This window comes from Scyliorhinus canicula, chromosome 15, assembly GCF_902713615.1.
Source record: "Scyliorhinus canicula chromosome 15, sScyCan1.1, whole genome shotgun sequence".
Lineage (NCBI taxonomy): Eukaryota > Metazoa > Chordata > Chondrichthyes > Carcharhiniformes > Scyliorhinidae > Scyliorhinus > Scyliorhinus canicula.
The window spans coordinates 93,468,535-93,478,935 of record NC_052160.1 but is presented as its reverse complement, the minus strand read 5'-3'; the positions used below and the strand labels follow the sequence as shown (position 1 = coordinate 93,478,935).

Below are 10,401 nucleotides of genomic sequence, written 5' to 3'. Positions count from 1 at the left end.
CTTGTGCAAGCAGGCAAATAAACCAACCAGCAAGTTTTAAAAACACCTTTTACCCCTTATATCTTTGCTGGATATTGCACAGGACAACAGAACAGAAACCATTCCCATTTATTCCAGCCAGTTTTAACATCTAACGGCACCAGATTACATCTTCATTTTGATCTCAGCACAGCATCCTGCCATGCGTTATCTGATAATCCCACTTGATAATATGACCTGTATGAGATGATCAATTTATGCTGCATCCTGTTTATAAGTTTAATGCGGCAGTTCAGCACCATTCAAGAGTAAATATTGTGTTTTTTATGATTCTGTGATCAATTATAACATCATTATTTCTCCATCTTCCGATTCCAAACATTTAAGAGATTTAAATTGTTTAAAATTCATTTATGGGATGTGGGTGTCGCTGGTTAGGTCAGCATTTATTGCCCATCCCCAGTTGCCCTTCAGAGGTGGTGGTGAGTTGCCTTCTTGAACCGCTGCAGTCCTTGAGGTGTAGGTACACCCACTGTGCTATTAGCAAGGCAAAGAAAGCGAATACATTCCGCAGAATTAGTCAGATTCATTATGTACTTTACGACATCGCCACGTTAATTATAAATTATGTTCAATGTGTGGAATCTTTCACATCACAAAATGAGACCTCCAGTTCTCCTGAGGATTCTCATGACTGGAGTATAGTTTTTGGTGCGAGTACTCAGTCCTCACGTCTGAAACTGGACGGGCAATTGCAGTGCTATTCAGCTGCGGGCAGCGTCACAGCTGCCACCTGTCGCTGGCATGGAGCGAGCGAGTTGGTCAGAAGACATTGGGGAACCCGCAATTCAGGATTTTGTGGTGATAACAATCGCTGCCCCGGATGGAGGACAACCTGGTACACAGCAGGCTCTTCAGTCGGGTGGGGAGCTGGACAGCAAAGGTCAGAGCAGCAGGTAAGTCCTCACCAGGGTGGAGAATGGGGGAAGATGCAGGGTGAGTGGTATGAATTGCGGATGGAGGAAAAGGGGGTGAATGATGGAGGGGGAGTCAACGGGGGGAAGAGGGGGACTCTTCGCAATTGGACACCGAGCCACTGACCTACTTCCCGAGGTCTCCAATCTCACCGCCAAACGTCCAAACTCTTCCCTCACCATGGGCCCTGCAACCATCTCCCACAATGCCACTGAATTCCCCCCCTCCCGCTGTGATTGGGAATTGGGAATGGAGGGAAATGCGGGTTGATCTGGGGAAGGATGGGATCAATTGAGGGGAGGAATATTGATCATGGCTCGGGGGGGGGGGGGGGGGGGGGGTTGATTGCAGGGAACAAGGAGGATTAATTGGTTGCAGGAAGTGTTTGGTAAGGTGATAAGAAGGGTGATTGATCAGGTTGGGGAATGGAAGAGGGTCCATCAGGAAGAGGGGGAACAATTGGGTGGGCTAATGATTCTTGCGGGAGGGAGGGAATTCAGTGGCATTGTGGGAGACGGTTGCAGGGCCCATGGTGAGGGAAGAGTTTGGACGTTTGGCGGTGAGATCGGAGACCTCGGGAAGTAGGTCAGTGGCTCGGTGTCCAATTGCGAAGAGTCCTCAGGCAGGCACTCAAAACAAAATGGAGATGTAAACCACACACATCTCCTGGATTCACCAAGTTCCCACCTGGTTGATGTTGCAGAGTTTTCCATTTCTTGGGGATTCCAGATGAAATCAGTTGACTTCACAGCATCAGTATCATTTTTAAATGACTAACCTGCCTCCTTGGATTAGATTGATCATCCACCCAGCTAGCAACCTCAATTAAAGCTGAAAATGGGCAGGTTAGAGGCAGGTTTGGTTTCGGAAACCTGACTTTGACCCCTCACCCAAAACAAACCATCCTTTTTCTGTTTAAGTCAAAAGTGCCCCAGGTTCTCTTTGTTGGCCAGGCCATTGAGGCCCATTATAGCAATCTAACTTCTAACCCTGGTGAGATCAACAAACTCAGTAAAGGATCTACAGCTTTGGTACGAATGTCTGACTCAGTTCCAATCTGGGGCAAAGAAGTTGCATTGACAGAATGAAGAACAACAACAGCTTCTATTAATGTAGCACCTTTAACTGCATAACCTCAACATGTTATCACCTTGTTGGCTGTAGGACCTGAGCAGGCCTAAAAGGGGAGATGGTTGAAAGGTCTGAAAGGCAGCTGAGGTCTCCAGAGTACCCTTAGATAGAGAAATACAGCACAGAACAGGCCCTTCGGCCCACGATGTTGTGCCGAACTTTTGTCCTAGATTAATCATAGAATTTTGGACACTAAGGGCAATTTATCATGGCCAATCCACCCAACCTGCACTTTTTTGGACTGTGGGAGGAAACCGGAGTACTCTTAGGCCTTGCTAACGAGAATAAATGAGTGTAACTAAACAGCAAACTGCAGCTATTCAAAAATAGTTGCATCCTTTGTCTCCCATGACATGTGGTTAATAAAGGTGTCAAGAAATGTTACAAGATTTCTGAAATCTTACAAGGGCGGTACAATGGCACAGTGAAGATTAGGTGGATTGACCATGTTAAAATTGTCCCTTAGTGTCCAAAAATGTGCAGGTTAGATGGGGTTATGGGATTATGGGGATAGGGTGGGGGTGGACCAAGGCAGGATGCTCTTTCAGAGGATCGGTGCAGATTTAATGGGCCAAATGGCCTACTGCTGCACTGTAGGACTTCTATGTTTCTAAGGTTAAAATGTTTAGAATGGAATTCCTGATGTGGTGAAGTGGTTAAATACAGTGCCTACGATGGCAGAGAAGCAGAGGCACAGAATAGACACTTATTTAAGGCACATCATCCACACATGAGAATAGATCACAGGAGACTTTGTGTGAAGATTTAATTGCCTTAACTAAGCTTTCCTACATGTGGCTTTGGAAACAAGGATGCAATTGTATTCAGATAGACCTGCTTCCTATGGGTTACCCTTCACTTCTTTTCTCCCATCACCAAGTCCTATGGATGTTCCAGGGGCCTCAGCTAATTGTCAGACCCCGTCCGACTCCGTCTATTCAGAGGAAGATCGTCACTCATCCATGGTGTCATGACTTACAATGTCTTCTCTCCTTTTAAAACTTTGATTTATCAATGAAAGAAATTGCCTCAGATGTTAATAGTGGAGGCAGAGTTTGATTGTTACTGTTATAGAACTGGAAGCTCTCGCCCTGTGACTTTATCCAGCTACATATTTTGCAGTGATGTGGCACTCACTATTTGAAGCGATTCATCATGGCCTGATTTATATTCTCAAACCATGTTACAATACGAATAATGGCTAAACCCTTTCTCAAATATGCCTCTTAACAAGTGAACACATTGTGCAGGGAGGTGGCTATAATGTGACATTAGAACTGGTCAGAACCCTGTATCTTGAGTAGCTCAATAGTTTCCCGTTTGCATCCGTGTGATATGATTTTATTCATCGTTTCTCCTGCTACATAACATTTGTCACTTCTTGTGACTAAACCAAGCAGAACAATCTATCACATAGTATAAAGTGATAATTATTGTTCTAATTTTAGATTTAAATCCTCCTGAATCCCAGTTTGGTACACATTACGAGGTCACATGCCAATCTTGTGGATGCAAATACTAACCTATCACACTTATCAAGATTCAATAACTAAAGACCTTCTCTGCATTATTAAGTTCAGGGTAAAAGTAAACCTCACAGATTTCATCAAATACACTTCTGTTGATGTTTTATCAGCATGAACCCTGTGGCACGGTGCTTAGCACTGCTGCCTCACTGTGCCAGGACCAGGTTCATTTCCATATTGGGTGACTGTGTGGAGTTTGCACTTTGTCCCCGTGTCTGCGTGAGTTTCCTCCGGGTGCTCCAGTTTCCTCCCACAGTCCAAAGATGTGCAGGTTAGGTGGATTGGCCATTGTAAAATTGCCCTTTAGTGTCCAAAAGGTTAGGTGGGGTCATTGGGTTACGGGGCTGGGGACTAGGTAGGGTGCTGTCTCGGAGAGTCGGTGTCGACCTGATGGGCCGAATGGCCTCCTTCTGCACTATAGTGATTCTTTGATTGGTGACCATTGCTATACCAACACCTTGGGCTGGATTCTCCCCTACCCGGCGGGGCGGGGGTCCCGGTGGGATGGAATGGCATGAACTACTCCAGCGTTGGGCCACCCCAAAGATTTGTCTGCAACTTTAGGGGCTAAGCCCTCACCTTGAGGGGCTAGACCCACGCCGGAGTGGTTCCTGTCCCACCGGTTGGTGTGGAAGGCCTTTGGCGCCACGCCAGCTGGGGCCGAAGGAACTTCGCCGGAGCGTCAGCGGCTACTGACGTCATCCTCACGCATGCGCAGGGGAGGGACCACTTCCAGTCGGCCATCGCGTAGTTTATGGCTGACGCAGAAGGAAAAGAGTGCCCCCACGGCACAGGCCCGCCTGCGGATCGATGGGCCCCGATCGCGGGCCAGGCCACCGTGGGGGCTCCCTCCCCCCCCCCCCCACCCCCCCCCCGCGGGGCCAGAACGCCCTGCGCCCCCCCGGACCCCGGAGGCCGCCCGTGCCACCAGACCCGCCGGTAAGCGAGGTGGTTTGATTCACACTGGCGTGACCGGCGTTACAGCAGCGGGACTTCGGCCCATTGCGGGCCGGTGAATCGCCGGGGGGGGGGCCGACCGACGCGGTTCGATTCCCGCACCCGCAAAATCTCCGGTGCCGGAGACTTCGGGAGATAGCGGGATTCACGCCAGCTCCTGGCGATTCTCCGACCCGGCGGGGGTTCGGAGAATCCAGCCCCCTGTTTTTACTGACTCTGATCTGTCAGAATGGTACCTACTGTTACTGAGTGCGAGACCATATTCTTTATCAAATAAATGCAACATAAAACCAGAAAGAGCTGGAAGCACTCACAGGGCTGGCGGGTTTTGTTTGGAGAGAGAAATTAAGTTAGTCTATTCGGTCGATGACATTTGGTAGAAGTGGGTCCAACTAAGTGTTACACTTCGAATTAGAATTTCACTGAATTGAATAAAAGTGATCTCTTTAATCTTTCAAATCTTTTAGCCAATGCTCCACCGATCAGCAGTTCGAACCACAGTAGATGTTACTTGTAAAGAAAATGATGAGGCACACATCAATCGAAATACATTTTTAAAATCTGCTGGTGACTTTCATGTGTGTAATTCAGTGGAATAAGTTTTTGATGGAATGAAGATGGGTAAAGGTATCTGAACCATGTGATTAATACCCAGGATATGAAAATGAGAATGTACCCCATGTGTTCAACGCTAAAAAGTGTTTAATTGGGAACAAGGAGCGGGATTCTCTGACCCCCGCCGGGGGGGTTGGTGAATCGCCCGGGGCCGGCGTCAATTCCGTCCCCGTCGTGTCCTGAATTCTCCGCCCCCCCCCGAGATTCGGCAGGGGCCGGTTGGCGGGCCCCCCGCGCCGGTCACCAGGTCCCCCACGGTGATTCTCCGGCCCGCGATGGGCCGAAGTCCCGCCGCTGACAGGCCTCTCCCGCCGGCGTGGATTAAACCACCTACCTGACCGGCGGGGTTGGAGGCGCGGGCGGGCTCCGGGGTCCTGGGGGGGGGGGATCTGACCCCGGAGGGTGCCCCCACGGTGGCCTGGCCCGCGATCGGGGCCCACTGATCGTGTGGGCGGGCCTGTGCCGTGGGGGCACTCTTTTTCTTCTGCCTTCACCATGGTCTTCACCGTGGCGGAGGTGGAATAGACCCCCTCCCCTGCGCATGCGCCGGTATGATGTCAGCAGCCGCTGGCGCTCCGGCACTTGCGCGGACTTACGTCGGCCGGCAAAGTCCTTTCGTCCCCAGCTGGCGTGGCGCCAAAGGCCGTTTAAGCCAGCCGGTGGAGTGGGAACCACTCCAGCGCGGGCCTAGCCCCTCAATGTGAGGGCTTGGCCCCTAAAGGTGCGGAGAATTCCACACCTTTGGGACGGCCTGGCGCCGGAGTAGTTCTCGCCACTCCGACACGCTGGGACCCCCCCCGCCCCGCCGGGTAGGGGAGAATCCCGGCCAAGGTTAGGAATTTGGTTCAACTGAGGAGAGCAAAGGTTGACAGATTGGATTGGTAGATGAAGGATGTATTCAGTGGTACAGACTCAAAAGTAGTCTTCTTCTTTGGCGAGCACTCGCTAACAAGTATGATTGTCCACCTAAGAAACTCTGTGTTACTGGGCATGGGTTCTGTGGGTCCTTGCATAGCTCATGAGCCCAATCCTAGAGCTACATTTTCTTACTGCACACTTGGCAGGAGTTTCCGGGAGCTGGAATCAGTCCTTGGACTCTGGATCGCTGGTATTTCTTTCTCAGGCTAATTTTCCAGGCCTCCTTTTGCCATCGGATGTCCTTGAAAAATTGTGTCCCTTCAATCAGGAAGTTCCTCCAAGTAGGCCTCTTATGAGCAAGGGTCTCCCAGGTATTGGTGTCGATGCTGCGTTTCTTGAGGTAAGCCTTCAGGATGTCTTTGAAGCTCTGCCTTTGTCCTCCTCTTGTTCGAAGCCTTCTTGAGCTGGGCAAAAATTTGCTTTGGCAGTCAGAGCTCCGACAACCTCTGCACATGGCCAACCCAGCGGAGTTGTTTTCAGATGATAGGGTCAGGTTACTACATATAGTCACTATATTTAAACAGAAAGCAAATTTAACTCTCTCCCCACAAAATGAAAAGATTGATGAATTGCCTCTTCACTTGGAAAATCTCTGACCAATTCACTTAGAGTCGTATAATCATGAAGTGATACAGCAGATAAGGAGGACATTCAGCCCATAGTGCCTGTATTCACCAGTGTTCTTTTGTAGAGCTATCCAATGAATCCCATTCCTCTGCTCCTTTGTTTTGGCCTTGTATATAATATATATAATACATATATTCTCTTTCAAGTGTCTATCCAATTCTCTTTTAATGTTATGACTGAACTGACTTCCACCACCCTTTCAGGCAATGTGTTCCAGATTGCAACAGCTGGCTGTGTAAATCAAAATCTTTCATTGTGCTGCTTCTGGCTCTTTTACATTTGATTGCACCATTCCCACAGCTATCCAATGATCAGTATTCCTCAAATGCTCCCCTTGGAAACATGTTGCACTGCTCCACTTCATTCCCCAGAACTAGGCCTCGCATTGTTTCCTTCCATACTGGGCTGGAAGAACACTGCACCAGAAAAGTCTTGTAAACCTTTCAGGAATTAGTGTCCTTTTTGTTTTTAGCACTGTTATTAATGTTATGGGGCAGGGTTTAGAGAACCCCAAAGTGTATCATGGAGTTCACCTGCCCCACAACTTTTCACAGATTGTGGTATGGAGAGCACACGGCCTACTCTACAGTGTGGTACAGCAGAAATGGATAGGTATTTTTAAAAACAAAACAATGTTTATTCTATGAACTCAAGTTAACCTTTTTAAAACATACAGTGAACATCTCAGCAACCATCAATTCAAATACAACCCCCAAAGAATACAACACTAAGTAATCCTTAATAACTTCCCAAACAACATCCAGAAGACAAAAGAAACACCTTTTAACAGAAGCATATTAGGTTTACATTCACTACTGAGAACATTTATAATTCTGAATTCACCAAATGATCAATAGATAGTTTTTTCATGGCAGAAAGAACAACAGTACACCTCCTCTGTCTGGCTTCACTGAAAACGAAACCAAAAAGACACAGACACACCCAAGCTTTTCTCAAAGTGAAACTAAAAAGCAGAGCCAGAGCTCAGCTCCACCCACACTCTGACATCACTGCAGTAACATGAACAGCCAAACATTTCTTAAAGCGACATTCTCATGACATTAACCCAGTCTATATGAAGGCAATTGGTGCCTCTCATGATTGTGAAATTATTGTGTATTTCAGTAATTTGCTTGGATTCTCACAACATGGCTTTAAAGGGGAGAGGGCAACATTTGGACGTAAATCTTGCTCCAGAACTGCAAACTAAGAAATTGCCACTCATCCAAACACAGCCGGGACAAGTGGGAAGAAAGATATAGAACATAGAACATAGAACGATACAGCGCAGTACAGGCCCTTCGGCCCTCGATGTTGCACCGACATGGAAAAAAAATCTAAAGGCCATCTAACCTACACTATGCCCTTATCTTCCATATGCTTATCCAATAAATTTTTAAATGCCCTCAATGTTGGCGAGTTCACTACTGTTGCAGGTAGGGCATTCCACGGCCTCACCACTCTTTGCGTAAAAAACCCACCTCTGACCTCTGTCCTATATCTATTACCCCTCAATTTAAGGCTATGTCCCCTCGTGCTAGCCACCTCCATCCGCGGGAGAAGGCTCTCGCTGTCCACCCTATCTAACCCTCTGATCATTTTGTATGCCTCTATTAAGTCACCTCTTAACCTTCTTCTCTCTAACGAAAACAACCTCAAGTCCATCAGTCTTTCCTCATAAGATTTTCCCTCCATACCAGGCAACATCCTGGTAAATCTCCTCTGCACCCGTTCCAAAGCTTCCACGTCCTTCCTATAATGAGGCGACCAGAACTGTACGCAATACTCCAAATGCGGCCGTACTAGAGTTTTGTACAACTGCAACATGACCTCATGGCTCCGGAACTCAATCCCTCTACCAATAAAGGCCAACACACCATAGGCCTTCTTCACAACCCTATCAACCTGGGTGGCAACTTTCAGGGATCTATGTACATGGACACCGAGATCCCTCTGCTCATCCCACACTGCCAAGAATTTTACCATTAGCCAAATATTCCACATTTCTGTTATTCTTTCCAAAGTGAATCACCTCACACTTCTCCACATTAACTCCATTTGCCACCTCTCAGCCCAGCTCTGCAGCTTATCTATGTCCCTCTGTAACCTGCAACATCCTTCCGCACTGTCTACAACTCCACCGACTTTAGTGTCGTCTGCAAATTTACTCACCCATCCTTCTGCGCCCTCCTCTAGGTCATTTATAAAATGACAAACAGCAACGGCCCCAGAACAGATCCTTGTGGTACGCCACTCGTAACTGAACTCCATTCTGAACATTTCCCATCAACTACCACTCTCTGTCTTCTTTCAACTAGCCAATTTCTGATCCACATCTCTAAATCACCCTCAATCCCCAGCCTTCGTATTTTTTGCAATAGCCGACCGTGGGGAACCTTATCAAACGCTTTACTGAAATCCATATACACCACATCAACTGCTCTACCCTCGTCTACCTGTTCAGTCACCTTCTCAAAGAACTCGATAAGGTTTGTGAGGCATGACCTACCCTTCACAAAACCATGCTGACTGTCCCTAATCATATTATTCCTATCTAGATGATTATAAATCGTATCTTTTATAATCCTCTCCAAGACTTTACCCACCACAGACGTTAGGCTCACCGGCCTATAGTTACCGGGGTTATCTCTACTCCCCTTCTTGAACAAAGGGACCACATTTGCTATCCTCCAGTCTTCTGGCACTATTCCTGTAGCCAATGATGACCTAAAAATCAAAGCCAAAGGCTCAGCAATCTCTTCCCTGGCTTCCCAGAGAATCCTAGGATAAATCCCATCCGGCCCCGGGGACTTATCTATTTTCACCTTGTCCAGAATTGCCAACACTTCTTCCCTACGCACCTCAATGCCATCTATTCTAATAGCCTGGGTCTCAGCATTCTCCTCCACAATATTATCTTTTTCTTGAGTGAATACTGACGAAAAGTATTCATTTAGTATCTCGCTTATCTCCTCAGCCTCCACACACAGCTTCCCACCACTGTCCTTGACTGGCCCTACTCTTACCCTAGTCATTCTTTTATTCCTGACATACCTATAGAAAGCTTTTGGGTTTTCCTTGATCCTACCTGCCAAAGACTTCTCATGTCCCCTCCTTGCTCGTCTCAGCTCTCTCTTTAGATCCTTCCTCGCTTCCTTGTAACTATCAAGCGCCCCAACTGAAACTTCATGCCTCATCTTCACATAGGCCTCCTTCTTCCTCTTAACAAGAGATTCCACTTCTTTGGTAAACCACGGTTCCCTCGCTCGACCCCTTCCTCCCTGCCTGACTGGTACGTACTTATCAAGAACATGCAATAGCTGTTCCTTGAACAAGCTCCACATATCCAGTGTGCCCAACCCTTGCAGCCTACTTCTCCAACCAACACATCCTAAGTCATGTCTAATGGCATCATAATTGCCCTTCCCCCAGCTATAACTCTTGCCCTGCGGGGTATACTTATCCCTTTCCATCACTAACGTAAAGGTCACCGAATTGTGGTCACTGTTTCCAAAGTGCTCACCTACCTCCAGATCTAACACCTGGCCTGGTTCATTACCCAAACCAAATCCAATGTGGCCTCGCCTCTTGTGGCCTGTCAACATATTGTGTCAGGAAACCCTCCTGCACACATTGTACAAAGAATGACCCATCTAATGTACTCGAACTATAT

The 10,401-nt window shown here is 47.6% G+C and overlaps 1 protein-coding gene across 2 annotated transcripts in view; it reads right to left on the bottom strand.

Annotated features, from left to right (window-relative positions):
- Nucleotides 1-10,401, bottom strand: part of LOC119978640 (synaptotagmin-6-like) — a 454,793-nt gene that overhangs the window by 94,845 nt on the left and 349,547 nt on the right. The window lies entirely within an intron of this gene.